General features: G+C 43.3%; 1 pseudogene; it reads left to right on the top strand.

Moving 5' to 3' along the window:
* The first annotated feature begins 574 nt into the window (after positions 1-574).
* On the top strand, positions 575-1,178 carry LOC128573005 (protein SET-like; annotated as a pseudogene).
* The last annotated feature ends 14,810 nt before the right edge of the window (positions 1,179-15,988 follow it).

Raw genomic sequence — 15,988 nt, 5'->3', positions numbered from 1 at the left:
GAAGTACAAAATGAAACAGACTTAATGAACAAGTCAGTGAGATTTTGAAAGAAGAACATAAATATAACAGGCTGGGCATGGTGGCTCATGCCTGTAATCCCAGCACTTGGGAGGCCAAGGCGGATTGCTTGCCTGAGCTCACAAATTCAAGACCAGCTCAAGCCAGAGCAAAACCCTGTCTCTTTAAAAAAAAAAAAAAAAAAAAAAAATAGCTGGTCATTGTGGCAGGCTCCTGTAGTCCCAGCTACTTGGGAAGCCGAGGCAAGAGGATCACTTGAACCCCAGAGTTTGAGATTGCTGTGAGCTAATATGCCATGGCACTTTACCAAGGGTGACATAATGAGAGAGAGAGAGAGAGAGAGAGAGAGAGAGAAAGAGAGAGAGAAAGAGAGAGAGAAAGAGAGAGAGAAAGAGAGAAAGAGAGAAAGAGAGAAAGAGAGAAAGAGAGAAAGAGAGAAAGAGAGAAAGAGAGAAAGAGAGAAAGAGAGAAAGAAAGAAAGAAAGAAAGAAAGAAAGAAAGAAAGAAAGAAAGAAAGAAAGAAAGAAAGAAAGAAAGAAAGAAAGAAAGAAAGAAAGAAAGAAAGAACAGAAATATAAGAAACTCTGCCAACCATTTTTTCAGAAGAGGTCAGAACTGAATGCCAAAATCCCAAATTTGGGGGTAACCCCATCCACAAGTGTCCACCCTGCTTGGGGAGGAGGACAAAGAGGCACTGCATTATTTGACCAGAGTGACGTGACAGAATTTGAAGATATTAAATCAGGTTACAGAACAGATTTTTATTTTGATGAAAACCCTTACTTTGAAAATAAAGTTCTCTCCGAAGAATGTCATCTGAACGAGAGTGGTGAACCATCTTCAGAGTCCACTGACATCCAGTGGAAATCTGGAAAGGATCTGATGAAACAGTCTAGTCCAACGCAGAATAAAGCCAGTGGGAAGAGGCAGCGTGAGGAACCAGGGAGCTTCTGTACCTGGTTACTGAGCATTCTGCTGCAGGCGCAGACGGACTAAGGAGGTCATCAAAGCTGATATGTTACAGTACTGCTTGGCTCCTGAGATGGATGATGATGGAGGAGGAGGTTTGGAGGATATTGATGAAGAAGAGGATGAGGATGAGGGTGGAGGAGATGGAGTTGATGATGCATGGGAGGGAGGGGAGGAGGATGAAGACTAACAGAACATTGATGGAGTCCAACCTTTTAAAAAATGTCCTCCAGTCCCTGGGAGCAAGTGGCAGTCTTTTTATTTTTTTTAATTTTTTTATTCTGTCCCCCTGTCCTTGAGGTCTCTTTTCTCTACACCAGGGTTCTCAACTTATTTGGGGGAGAAATACCTTGAGCAGAATACAATGGGAAAAGAATCTCTACCCATTTCTGTTCCAAATTCATTTTTATCCCTTCCTGTCTCAATAAAAATGTGCTATGGAGTCAACACCACTGAGCTCTGTGGGAGAAAAGAAAAACCTGCTCCTTTCGCTCTGCTGGAAGCTGGGGGGTGCCAGGCCCCTGTGCAGTAGTGTGTAGAATTCTAGGTTTTTTCCTCCTTTCTGTGTATTTTGGGCTCAGAGAGTACACTGTGTCTCTAGGTGAATATGGACAGTTAGCATTTACCAACATGTATCCGTCTACTTTCTCTTCCTTAAAAAAAAAAAAGAGAAAAAAAAAAACTTTAAAAAATGGGGTAGAGGGTCAGCAGAGGGTGGGCTTCACATGTTTGAGTAGGTTTAGTGGACATTTTCAAACATGGCTTTCCTTTGGCATGTGCAACTGTGATGTTTAACCAACATCCTGGCAGTTTAAGATGACACTTTAATTAATTTATTTTTTTTAGAGACAGAGTCTTATCCTGTCATCCTCAGTAGAGTGCCGAGGCATCACACAGCTCACAGCAACCTCCAACTCCTGGGCTTAGGCGATTCTCTTGCCTCAGCCTCCAGAGTAACTGGGACTACAGGCGCCTGCCACAACACCCAGCTATTTTTTTGTTGCAGTTTGGCCGAGGCCGGGTTTGAACCCTTTACCCTTGGTATATGGGGCTGGTGCCCTACTCACTGAACCACACGCGCCGCCCAAGATGACACTTTTAAAATAAATTCTCTCCTAATGGTGACTTGAGCTCTGCCACTCAAATGGGAGAATCAGCAGAACCTGTAGGATTTTATTTGGAATTGACATCCTCTATTGTCATTTTGTTCCTATTTTTAAATTTTCTTTTTGTTTCACTGGAAAGGAAAAATGATGCTCAGTTTTAAACGTTAAAAGTATACAAGTTGCTTTGTTACAATAAACCTGAATGTGTACACAAAGAAAGAAATAAACATCGGGGCAGCGCCTGTGGCTCAGTGAGTAGGGTGCCGGCCCATATGCCGAGGATGGCGTGTTCAAACCCAGCCCCTGCCGAACTGCAAAGAAAAAATAGCCGGGCGTTGTGGCGGGCACCTGTAGTCCCAGCTACTCGGGAGGCTGAGGCAGGTGAATCGCGGAAACCTAAGAGTTAGAGGTTGCTGTGAGCTGTGTGACGTCATGGCACTCTACTGAGGGCGGTAAAGTGAGACTCTGTCTCTACAAAAAAAAAAAAAAGAAAGAAAGAAACATCATCCTTCTGTTTCTCAGAAGATTTGAAACCTAGGCATGGAAATCATTTTAAAATCTCACAGGGCCAGAGATATGGGAGGGACCTTGGAAGGCCCCTCCAACTTTCTATTTCATGTTGGATGAGTTCACAAGGCCACTTAGCTGGGACCAGAACCTGCGTCTTCTTCCTACCAATCTTGTGTTCTTGTTCATATTGGTTGCTGAAGAAAAAAACAAAACAAAACAAATCTTTAGTAAAAAAATGAAAACACCTTTGTAGGCCTCCCTACCTGTTTTTTTTGTATACATTAAGGCCCGTGTAATTAAAGTTGTTAATCACATCACCCATGGAGTGGATGCAAACTGCATTTGCTAACTCAAGTATATAAGAAGCATAATACTTCTTCTATTCCTATAATAAAATAATTTCTGATTGGAGCTCCCAGTTCTCTTAATTCCTCATACATTCTCTATGCTCTGAGTCCTTCCAAGGGTAAAACACTTGCAGAACCAGAGGCTAAGCATTTGAAACTCTAAAGAAGGGTTCTGAAAATGCTTTGGGTATCTGTTAAAGCTTCCATAGGCTTCTCAGAAAATGCTTTCTAAAAACAAAAAGCAGAATATTACGAAATAAATCAAACAGATGGAAATACATTTATGAAAATATTTGAGTTGTCATATAATACTTTTTAACCCATTAAACAATAAAATCTGGCAACAGATCAAATGACTACCATAGTTTCCAGTGAGTGTAAATAATAATTAAAGATATCTGTAACAACCATCATGTAATATGAAAAACATTTGTGATTTCAATTGGTGACACAGCACTGAAAAAACACCTGTGACCAGGAAACGACCCAACAAGAAAATTATAGACCAATATCACTAATGAATAATGATGCAAAAATATTCAACAAGATCCTAACAAACAGAATCCAGCAACACATCAAACAAATTATACATCATGACCAAGTGGGTTTTATCCCAGGGTCGCAAGGCTAGTTCAATGTACGTACATCTACAAATATAATTCAGCACATAAGCAAACTAAAAAACAAAGACCATATGATTCTGTCATTGATGCAGAAAAAGCTTTTAATAATATCTAGCATCCTTCATGATCAGAACATTAAGAAAATTAGTATAGAAGGGACATTTCTTAAACTGATAGAGGCCATCTATAGCAAACCCACAGCCAATATCGTATTGAATGGAGTTAAATTGAAATCATTTCCACTCAGATCAGGAACCAGACAAGGCTGCTTATTGTCTCCACTGCTCTTTAACATTGTAATGGAAGTTTTAGCCATCGCAATTTGGGGAAAAAAGCGATCAAGGGTATTCATATAGGGTCAGAAGAGATCAAACTTTCACTCTTCACAGATGATATGATTGTATATCTGGAAAACACCAGGGATTCTACTACAAAACTCTTAGAAGTGATCAAGGAATACAGCAGCATCTCAGGTTACAAAATCAACATTCATAAATCAGTAGCCTTTATATATACCAACAATAGTCAAGCTGAAAAAACAGTCAAGGACTCTATTCCATTCACAGTAGTGCCAAAGAAGATGAAATATTTGGGAGTTTATCTAACAAAGGACATGAAAGATCTCTATAAAGAGAACTATGAAACTCTAAGAAAAGAAATAGCTGAAAATGTTAAATGGAAAAACATACCATGCTTATGGCTGGAAAGAATCATTGTTAAAATGTCCATACTATGGGCCGCGCCTGTGGCTCAGTGAGTAGGGCGCCGGCCCCATATGCCGAGGGTGGCGGGTTCAAACCCAGCCCCAGCCAAACTGCAACAAAAAAATAGCCGGGCGTTGTGGCGGACGCCTGTAGTCCCAGCTACTGGGGAGGCTGAGGCAGGAGAATCGCGTAAGCCCAAGAGTTAGAGGTTGCTGTGAGCCGTGTGAGGCCACGGCACTCTACCCGAGGGCGGTACAGTGAGACTCTGTCTCTACAAAAAAAAAAAAAAAAAAGTCCATACTACCCAAAGCAATATACAATTTTAATGCAATCCCTATTAAAGCTCCACTGTCATACTTCAAAGATCTTGAAAAAAATAATATGTCGTTTTATATGGAATCAGAAAAAACCTCGAATAGTCGAGACATTGCTCAGAAATAAAAACAAAGCAGGAGGAATCATGCTACCAGACCTGAAACTGTACTGTAAATCGATAGTGATCAAAACACCATGGTACTGGCACAAAAACAGAGAAGTAGATGTCTGGAACAGAATAGAGAACCAAGAGATGAACCCAGCTACTTACCGTTATTTGATCTTTGACAAGCCAATTAAAAACATTCAGTGGGGAAAAGATTCCCTATTTAACAAATGGTGCTGGGTGAACTGGCTGGCAACCTGTAGAAGACTGAAACTGGACCCACACCTCTCACCATTAACTAAGATAGAGTCTCACTGGATTAAAGATTTAAACTTAAGACACGAAACTACAAAAATACTAGAAGAGAGTGCAGGGAAAACCCTTGAAGAAATCGGCCTGGGTGAATATTTTATGAGAAGGACCCCCCCGCCCCCCCCACCAGGACAATTGAAGCAGCATCAAAAATACACTACTGGGACCTGATCAAACTAAAAAGCTTCTGCACAGCCAAGAACACAGTAAGTAAAGCAAGCAGACAGCCCTCAGAATGGGAGAAGATATTTTCAGGTCATGTCTACGACAAAGGTTTAATAACCAGAATCCACAGAGAACTCAAACGTATTAGCAAGAAAAGAACAAGTGATCCCATCTCAGGCCGGGCAAGGGACTTGAAGAGAAACTTCTCTGAAGAAGACAGGCACACGGCCTACAGGCATATGAAAAAATGCTCATCATCCTTAATCATCAGAGAAATGCAAATCAAAGCTACTTTGAGATATCATCTAACTCCAGTAAGATTAGCCCATATCACAAAATCCCAAGACCAGAGATGTTGGCGTGGATGTGGAGAAAAGGGAACACCTCTGCACTGCTGGTGGGAATGCAAACTAATATGTTCCTTTTGCAAAGATATTTGGAGAACACTTAGAGATCTAAAAATAGATCTGCCATTCGATCCTATAATTCCTCTACTAGGTATATACACAGAAGACCAAAAATCACATTATAACAAAGATATTTGTACCAGAATGTTTATTGCAGCCCAATTCATAATTGCTAAATCATGGAAGAAGCCCAAGTGCCCATCGATCCATGAATGGATTAATAAATTGTGGTACATGTACACCATGGAATATTATGCAGCCTTAAAGAAAGATGGAGACTTTACCTCTTTCACGTTTACATGGATGGAGCTGGAACATATTCTTCTTAGCAAAGTATCTCAAGAATGGAAGAAAAAGTATCCAATGTGCTCAGCCCTACTATGAAACTAATTTATGGCTTTCATAAATTATAACCTAAGAATATGGGGAAAGCGGAAAGGGAGGGAAGAGGAGGGGGGAGGGTAGGCGGAGGAAGGGTGATTGGTGGGCCCACACCTATGGTGCATCTTACAAGGGTACATGTGAAACTTAGTAAATGTAGAATATAAATGTCTTAACACAATAATTAAGAAAATGCCAGGAAGGCTATGTTAACCAGTGTGATGAAAATATGTCAAATGATATATAAAACCAGTGTATGGTGCCCCATGATTGCATTAATGTACACAGCTATGATTTAATTAAAAAAAAAAGCTGAAAAAAATATGTATACAAAACCACAAATCTGCCTCAGCGCCCATAGCACAGTGGTTACTGCGCCAGCCACGTGTACCAAGGCTGGCAGGTTTGAACCCGGCCCACGTCAGCTAAACAACAATGACAACTGCAACAAAAAAATAGCTGGGTGTTGTGGCGGGCACCTGTAGTCCCAGCTACTTGGGAGGCTGATCTAAGAGATCCGATTAAGCCTAAGGGTTAGAGATTACTGTGAGTTGTGACGCCACAGCACTTTACCAAAGGTGACATAGTGAGACTCTGTCTAAAACAAAAAACCCCCACAAATCTTTGTATTTCTCTTTAGGAGAGGAATTCCCTACTGGGTTGGGTAGAAGAGGCCTCAGTGGAAGAAAGATTTGAACATGTATTTGCAAGCTAATGAGTTGAGGAAGGGATGGTAGCTGCTGCAGTAAAGTGAAAGAAGTCATGCTTGATTCACAGTTTGCTTTGCAGAGGGGAAACGGCATTGGCTTCTCTGGTTCTGAAGAGAGTGCCAGTCCTCTTCACAGGACCCCTAAAAGGCTCAGAACTGAAGATCAGGAGGTGGGAACCAAGTTGACTCTTCCACCTCCAAAAAGCAGATTCCTGCCCATCCTCCACCCCACATTGTCTTCACCACCCTAAATGTCAGGAGACCAGCATCTTATTCTTTGGAGAATAAAATTAGAGAGAAAGCAAAGGTGACCCTTGGGTTTGAACACGGGAATATCGAGTGAAATTCTTCAGTTGGTTGCCCTCTCTCCTTCTGTTTCCAGAATACCAGCAGTATGCTCTTTCCTGATTCTGCTCCTGAGAAACTCAGCAACTTCTAGGTGCTGACATTTGGGTGTATTTCCAGTGACCACCTGATCATCTGACAGAGAAGCCCCCCACCCCCCAGAAAGCTTCCAAAGAACTTGAGTGCCCGACTCTTGCATCTGAGTGGGTAGACAAGGGGTACGAGGCCATGTGAGAAAGTCTCCGATGGGAGTTTTACAAGAACTCAGATTTAACTCCTATAAATTCTTTCTCAAGAATGAAGGTTTTTCCCCCCCTCCAAATCAAGAGAATAAGTGAAAAAGAAAAACATGTGACCCAGGAAATGAGATTCAACTTAGAGCAGTAAGCTTTGAAGTCATCTCAGTGATGACAGCTTTGTTCAGGCCAGTTCAGTCTGGAAGAGGAGGTCAAAGGGCTCTGGGAGAGAAATTTCCCACTGGGATGGATGGAAAAGGTAGGAGAAATGGAATTATAGAGTAATTAACTTATTTGACCATTTGGAAAATAATACTGAAATGTTTATATCTCATATAAAGCTTGTGGACCAGGGCGGTGCCTGTGGCTCAAAGGAGTAGGGTGCCGGTCCCATATGCCGGAGGTGGTGGGTTCAAACCCACCCCTGGCCAAAAACTGCAAAAAAAAAAGCTTGTAGACCAAAGGTTCTAAATTAAGTTTAAAAAAACACAAACAAAAGAAAAGGCAAACATGCGATTATTATTCCAGAAAAAAGAGCATAGCTGGTAAAGATAGAAACTTAATTATGGTACACTAAATGGTTCAGCAGTGAACCATATAGAAAAGGTCCTAGTCATGCTAATATGATTAATACTACAACCCTCTTTTAAGATACAACTATGTAGCCCGGTGTGGAGGCTCATACCTGTAAATCCCAGCACTTGGGAGGCTAAGGCAGGTGGATTGCCTGAGCTCACAAGTTCAAGACCAACCTGAACAAGAGCAAGACCCCGTCTCTAAAAATAGCTGGGTGCTGTGGCAGGTGCCTGCAGTCCCAGCCACCTGGGAGGTTGAGGCAAGAGAATCACTTGAACCCAAGAGTTTGAGGTTGCTGTTAGCTAAGATGCCATAACTCTCCATACCAAGGGTGACCAAGTGAGACTCTGTCTCAAAAAAAAAAAGAGGGCAGTGCCTGTGGCTCAGTAGGTGGGGCGCTGGCCCCATATATCAAGGCTGGTGGGTTCGAACCTGGCCCCGGCCAAACTGCAACAACAACAAAAAATAGCCGGGTATTGTGGCGGGCGCCTGTAGTCCCAGCTACTCAGGAGGCTGAGGCAAGAGAATCTTCTGGGCCCAGGAGTTAAAGGTTGCTGTGAGCTGTGTGACATCAAGGCACTTTACCGAGGGCGATACAGTAATACTCTGTCTCTACAAAAAAAAAAAAAGAAAGAAAAGAAATGTAATTCCTAGTGTGGCAGCATTGAGAGGTGGGGCCTAAAAAGGTGATCTGGATTAACCCATTCATGGATTCATGGATTAAGGCTGCTGTCCCCAACCCCCACACTGCCATCCAGTCCTGGTCTGCGGCCTGTTAGGAACTGGGCCACACAGCAGGAAGTGAGGGGCAGCAAGCAATCAAAGCTTCACCTGTGTTTACAGCCAATCCCCTTGGCTCACATCACTGCCCAAGCTCCGCCTCCTGTCACATCAGAGGTGGCATTAGATTCTCACAGGAGCACGAACCCTACTGTAAACTGTACATGCAAGGAATCTAGGTTGTGTGCTCCTTCTGAAATCTAATGCCTGATGATCTGGGGTGGAGATGGAATGACCTTGAATCGTCCTGAAACTGTCCTCCACCTGCCTCCACCAGTCCAGGGAAAAACTGTCTTCCATGAAAATGGTTCCTGGTGCCAAAAAGGTTGGGGACCACTGGATTCAGAGATTAATGGGCTAAAGGATTAACAGGTCTCCCTAGGAGTGGCTCTGGTGGCTTTCTCAGAAGAGAGACCTGGCGGCGCCCTTAACTCAGTGGGTAGAGCACTGGTCACAGAATCCAAGGCTGTCAGATTTGAACCCGGCCCAGGCTTGCTAAAACAACAATGACAACTGCAACAACAAAAAAATAGCTGGGTGTTGTGGCAGGCACCTATAGTCCCAGCTACTCAAGAGGCTGAGGCCAGAGAATTGCCTAAGGCCAGGAGTTGGAGGTTGCTGTGAACTGTGACACCACAACAATCTAACGAGGGCGACATAGTAAGATTCTGTCTCAAAAAAAAAAAAAAAGAAGAAGAGAGACCAGGGCAGGGCACATCTGAACACATGTTTGAACACAGCATATCTGAACATTCAGCACCTCACCATGGGATGAACGCCTTGTTCTGACTCAGAACCCTGCACACAGTCCCCAGCAGAGAGAAGACTCTCACCAGATGTGGCCCCTTGCATTGGACTTCTCAGCTTCCATAACTGTAAAAAATAAATTCAAAGGGACTGAGGTGAGGAGACGCAGGTGCTCCCACACTGCAGTCAGTGTTGAGGGTGGCCTGGAGTCTGAAAGGCCTCAGGGAGCACCCGTAGATGTGGTCACAGTTATGGCAAGTTTTTTTTTTTTTTTTGTGAGACAGAGGTTCAAACTGTTGCCCTACGTAGAGTACTGTAGCATCACAGCTCACAGCAACCTCCAACTCCTGGGCTCAAGTGATTCTCCTGCCTCCACCTCCCAAGTAGCTGGGACTACAGGTGCCCGCCACAACGCCCAGCTATTTTTTGGTTGCAGCTGTCATTGTTTGGCACACCCAGACTGGATTCGAACCCGCCAGCTCAGGTGTATGTGGCTGGCGCCTTAGCTGATTGAGCCACAGGCGCCAGCCAAGCTGTTACGGCAAGTTTTAACCCTGAAAGCGTTTGAGAAGCTTGATTGGAATAGGAGACCTGAAAAGGCGGAGAAGAGGAAATAAAACCAAAATGGAGGCGGGGCACGGTGGCTCACGCCTGTAACCCTAGCCCTCTGGAAGGCAGAGGTGGGTGGATTGCCTGAGATCACAGGTTTGAGACCAGCCTGAGCCAGTGCAAGACCCCTGTCTCTAAAAGTAGCCAGGTGTTGTGGTGGGGGCCTGTAGTCCCAGCTATTCAGGGTGACAGAGTGAGACTCTGTCCCCCCCCCAAAAAAAAAAGAAAAATAGAAAAAACTTTATATTTTGTCCTAAGTTTATAAAGCCTATAATATAGGATGGTAAAACTGTAGTTAGCAAAATCAAATAATCCTAAAATACGTAGTTTGCCTTGGAATCTAGTTTTCATTGTCATAATGATCTTTTAATTAAAATGTGTTTACATTTCCTAAGGATGCAGATGATTGGAGGTGAAAAGTATGAATCAGAATTTAAATTTTCCATCCACTCATGGAGTAAATGTAAAACAAAAAACAGGCTTGGTGCCCGTAGCGCAGTTGTTATAGCACCAGCCACATACACTGAGGATGGTGGGTTCGAACCCAGCCCAGTCCAGCTAAACAACAATGACAACTGCAATAAAAATGGCTGGTCATTGTGGTGGGTGCTACTTGGGAGGCTGAGGCAAGAAAACCGCTTAAACCCAAGAGTCTGAGGTTGTTGTGAGCTATGACACCACAGCACTCTACCAAGGGTGACATAGTGAGACTCTGTCTTAAAAAAAAAAAAAAATCAAATCATGCAATGATTTGGAAATATTTGTTCTTGGAAAACTACCACATGCCCAGCTCAATCAGGGTATTTCCCTTCAACGTGGAGGATGTCACTGTTTCACAGAATTCTTTGACCCTCCCTTCTATGGTAGTCCTCAGAAATATTAAACAATACATGGGAAAAGCGGCAACCATTCATGTTGTGTGTGTTGCTTAATCCTATCAAAATGATCCTGCAAGTTAGATGCTAATCTGTACAGTTTGTATCTGAACAAACTCAAGTTCAAAGTCAAAGCAACTCTCCCCAACTCACCCAGCCACCAACTGGCCTAACTATCTTTTTCCACTGTCAGCCTGTGTAGATATTTAGGTGGAGAGGAAACTGCATGACTAATATAATAAAACTCAAAATAGGCTTATCATTTGTTTTTCTTCTGGCAGCAGGAAAAAGAAATAACCAGAACTCTAAGCTCTGGTTTCCAAATCTGTCCTCTGAATGGGAGCAGCCCAAGGCAGGAAATAGAGCCATTTTTATTGCTTATAAAATAATGCTCTTCTCATGACATCTCCATTAAGGCCAGTATTATTATGTTCATCGTATGAATAAGGAATGACAAAGTTGTTACGTTCCCTGGTGTCCTAGAGCTTTGAGTCACTGAACTGGACCTGAAGCCATGTGTTCATGGCTCTAAGGCCTGGGGTTCCCTTCAATCCCAGTGTGCAGTTGTGAGTGTGCACACACGTGCACACAAATGTGTATTTTCCAATTTTATGTCTTTGGAAACTTTCTTGGGTCATGTCAGAATATGCCTTTCTGTGAGAGTCAGAAGATAGCAAAAAAAAAAAAATTATTTTAAAACCAAATTAGGATGACTAAGCAGGAGACCAAACACTGAACACCAAATCTCAGACCTGACGCAGGCATCTCCACTGCCCACTCTGGGCAGCCCAGAAACCCTGAAATCATCCCGTCGGGCCCTGCAAGGCAGAGCAGGGTCTCTCACCCAGGTGGGGAGAGACGACTCCTCCTCCGCAGCTCCTCCAGAGTGGGAGCTGATGGCCCCACCTCTGCTTATATTAGTTAACTTTTTCAAAAATGAATCAGAGTTGCAGATGCAGCTCTATAAAACCGTGGGCCACTCAGAGATTGCAGATTGCTCACAGATGTCATTTTGGTGGCAGTACAGTCACATTCCTGCCAACGATAAAAATGAGAGTCTAGAGAACAAATAAGGAAAACCGGCCAAATAAGCAGTCATGTCTTTCAGGTATATATGACATGGATTTTGAAACCTCCTGGCAAAAAGATCATTTATTTTATAGCTGAAGAAGGCCTTCTCTATTGGAGGCGAATTCCTGTGCATCTGAATTTTATTCACTTGAAAAGGCAAAATAGAGTGTGTCTAGCTACATTTATTACCTACCAGGGCAGGGGAATTTTCTCTTAAGTATCACTTAAATATGCTGCAGGCCACTGTAGATTTTACTGCTACAATTTCATCAGAACCTAAACCATTTTCTTATTTGTTCTTATTCTATAATCATAAACAACAAATTACAGGATTTCAACTAAAAGGAGATATGTATGTGTCTATATTATATATACACTATAATTTTTCCTGGTGAAGATAATGGGTTGGGCTTTATAGCATGTATTTTTACTTATCAGACTTAGAGAATGGCTATCATAAAATTTCCATTTGAAGAGTATGTACCGGCCCATTTAGACACTCCTAAAAATTTCAATGGCCAATGACTTTTGAAATCAATCAACTGAGCTTGATTAGGGGCAAGTTAATTTAGCAATTAGCCTCACCAAATTATCTTTTATTATATAAGAAAAGTTTGTAAAAAATAACATTCCTCTGTATGATTAGTTTTGCCAGGCACAGTAAGTCAAAATCCATTCATCTCCTGACTCAGCTCCAAGTAGAGGGCCGACAGTTAAAAACGTGTCCCACATAATGAAAGTCAGATCCTCCACGTTCAACAATCCTAAAGACAAACACTGCAATTTCGAGAATGTTAATGGAGTTATGTTTTCTTGGAGCTGTTCAACTCCATATATTTGCCAGCTTCTTTGTAGTCACAGTCTCTGAAGCTCAGGAGGAAAAAATGTTGGCCAAATTTCTGACTAGCTAATTCAGCCTAAAACCAACAGGTCCACGCCACTTGTTTGTGTTTGATTTGCACATGGTTGTGAGCCACAGAAAATTGCAGAGCACTCTAGGAGCTGCTGCAAATGAACTCTCTTCCCCCCTCACGAATTTTTAATCCTGAGGCTTTGAGCATTTGGACGCCCCTCTGGGCTTAATCATACAACTTTCAGTCTCTCAGAGCTCAAACTCTTGGATGAAGTGGTTTTCTAGACATTTAAGCCAGATGCATGACAGTACATTCCTCAAATTTGCATTGCACACCGCCCCCCCTCTTAGATGGGCGGTTTAATCCTTAGCTCCACTGCGGTGACCTAAGCAAAAAGCAGAGAGCCTATAATCAATCAACCAACCACAGCCAGTCCATCAATTCATCTGTGTTTACTGGGTGAGACACGCAGTCTCTAAATGGCATCTCTGGGGATGTCAGAGCAGAAGGAGGGTCTTCAGCACCACCCTGAATTAGAAAACAGCGTTTGCTGCCTTAATGCCAACAAATGAATTCAAGAGCAAGTCAAGAAACAGCGCAATGTGTGGAAGATGTTCAGAAAAAAAAAAAGGGAAGATGTTCAGAGAAGAAACTCAGGAGACAAAACGCTGTTAGGAGCAGCAGCACTCTGAGATTAGTACAACAAGGAGTCCCGTGCCCAAGCAGGGAGCTCTCCCTCTGCACAGGGCAGAGCAGGGAGGCCTGCCTGCCTTTCCAGCTCCGCTCTCACTGCTGGAGCCCCAGATACCCCAATTCCAGGGTTATCCCAGCTGCCAGACAGGCCTTAGCAAGCTCTGTGCTGTGCCACAAAGTGGTAGGATCCACGTAATGACTGGATGTGAACTCTGGTAAAGAGACACCACAAATAAGCTTCTGGGAAAGGAGATAGACATAAAAACGCTTAAAAAAAAAAAAAAATAGAGTCTTGCTCTGTCACCCAGGCTGGAGTGCAGTGGCATGACCAGTGTTCATTGTAACCTCAAACTCCTGGGTTTCAGCAACCTTCCCACCTCTCCTCCCCAGCTCCCACCCCTGCCCCTGCCCTGGAGTAGCTGGGACTACATGTATGCATCACCACATCCATCTAATTAAAAAAAATTTTTTTTGAGAGGGGGTCTTGCTATGTTGCCCAGGCTAGTCTCAAACTCTTGGCTTCAAGTGCTTCTATTTCCTAGGCCTCCCTAAGTGCTGGGATTATAGACATGAGCCACCATGGCCAGCCTAGGACTTTTCTGATGCTTCAATTTCAAAAGTTTCATTCCAATCGCCAGTGGAGACCGTCCGCTGACATTTAATTAACTCCTCAGATGGAACCATAGGGACAGTGTTTCAGGCATTGTCGTTATCCACAGCCTTGAAATCTAGAACTTCATCTTCTCGTTAGCGCACCTTCATCCCTGACGGCCTCAGACACAGGGACTGGCAGGGGAATGATTTGCAAGACTGTGAGGATAATTTATTTCCCTTGCGAATGAAAAATAATCATCTCATAGATTCATCTCAATGTATTTTCACATTAGCCTCCATATGTCCAAATTACTGTAGCATGTCCTAGCACTCTGGGAGGCTAAGGTGGGTGGGTTGCCTGAGCTCACGAGTTTGAGACCAGCCTGAGCAAGAGCGAGAGCCCATCTTTAAAAATAGCCGGGCAATGTGGCAGACACCTGTAGTCCCAGCTACTTGGGAGGCTGAGGCAAGAGAATCGCTTGAGCCCAAGAGTTTGAGGTTGCTGTGAGCTCTGACACTGTAGCACTCTACTAAGGACAACAAAGGGAGACGCTGTCTCAAAAAAACACCCACAAAAAAGTACATGTGGAAAATGTTACCTGTTCACTTAAAAAACTGGTTTGATTGATCATTTTGAGTAAATGAGCATGTAGTTAAAAGATTCTCTTGCTTCAACTTACTAAGTAGCTGGGACTATAAGCAGCTCAAAACACCGGCTAGTTTTCCTATTTTTAGTAGAGATGGGAGGTCTTGCTCTTGCTCAGGCTGTTCTTGAACTCCTGAGCCACTGCACCCAGCCCTTCTACTTAAATTTAAATCTGAGTTCTTCTGTGGGCGGCACCTGTGGCTCAGTGAGTAGGGCGCCAGCCCCATATACTGAGGGTGGTGGGTTCAAACCTAGTCCGGGCCAAACTACAACAAAAAAATAGCCGGGCGTTGTGGTGGGTGCCTGTAGTCCCAGCTACTCAGGAGGCTGAGGCAAGAGGATTGCCTAAATCCAAGGAGTTGGAAGTTGCTGTGAGTTGTGACGCCACGGCACTCGACCAAGAGTTAATAAGTGAGACTGTCTCAAAAAAAAAAAAAAATCTGAGTTCTTCTGAGCTTGGTCCAGTTATGTGCAGGCCCTGAAACTGTTAGTCAGCATCAATTTGTTGAGCAGATTTACACATTCTGAGTTTCAAAACTGTAAGGAAGAAAATAAGGCCAGAACGATTACTTGAGTACTCAGCCTCTGAGTTGATTGTCTCACATCTGATCTGTTTAAAGATTGCCTCTGAGCGGCACAGTGTTGATGTGTCTGCTTGTGTTTAAGTTTTTGCCTTCACAAACAGCTTGGATTTTTTTTTTTTACAGTGCTTCTGATTCATTCACATGTGGTTGCCTGATAGACGCCCACACGCCATTTGCTCACAACCATGTCAGAGAACGAGTCCACCTTGACCTGAAGCCTGGGGGCCGATCACCAGGAAGCTCTGTATGCCCTCTAACCTAGGGTTTTCCATCCCAGCCCCCTGTTTCAATATCATGAGTTAATATGGAATTCTCCCTTGCTAACATGCAAATTGTTTTGGCTTTGGCGAGGCGTTATGTTTGTGTGGCAGGTGCTGAGTTAACGCCAGCATTTTGTTTTCATCTGAGCACTGAAGTTAGATCCTAGAGCGACTTGAAAGGAATGTTAGTCCAAAGTCTTTTTTGCCCCCACCTTGTCCCAGACCAAAGACAGTCTTTTAAAATTCAATTTTTTTTTTTTTTTGAGATAGGATCTCATTTTGTCGCCCTTGTAGAGTGCTGTGATGTCACAGCTCACAGCAACCTCTAATTCTTGGGCTAAAGCGATTCTCTTGCCTCAGCCTCCCGAGTAGCTGGGACTACAGGCGCCCGCCACAACATCTGGTTATTTTTAGAGATGGTCTTACTGTTGCTCAGGCTGGTCTT

The sequence above is a fragment of the Nycticebus coucang genome, chromosome 20, assembly GCF_027406575.1.
Source record: "Nycticebus coucang isolate mNycCou1 chromosome 20, mNycCou1.pri, whole genome shotgun sequence".
Taxonomy (NCBI): Eukaryota; Metazoa; Chordata; class Mammalia; order Primates; family Lorisidae; genus Nycticebus; species Nycticebus coucang.
The sequence above is the reverse complement of the archived record's forward strand: the minus strand, read 5'-3'. Positions and strand labels throughout refer to the sequence as shown.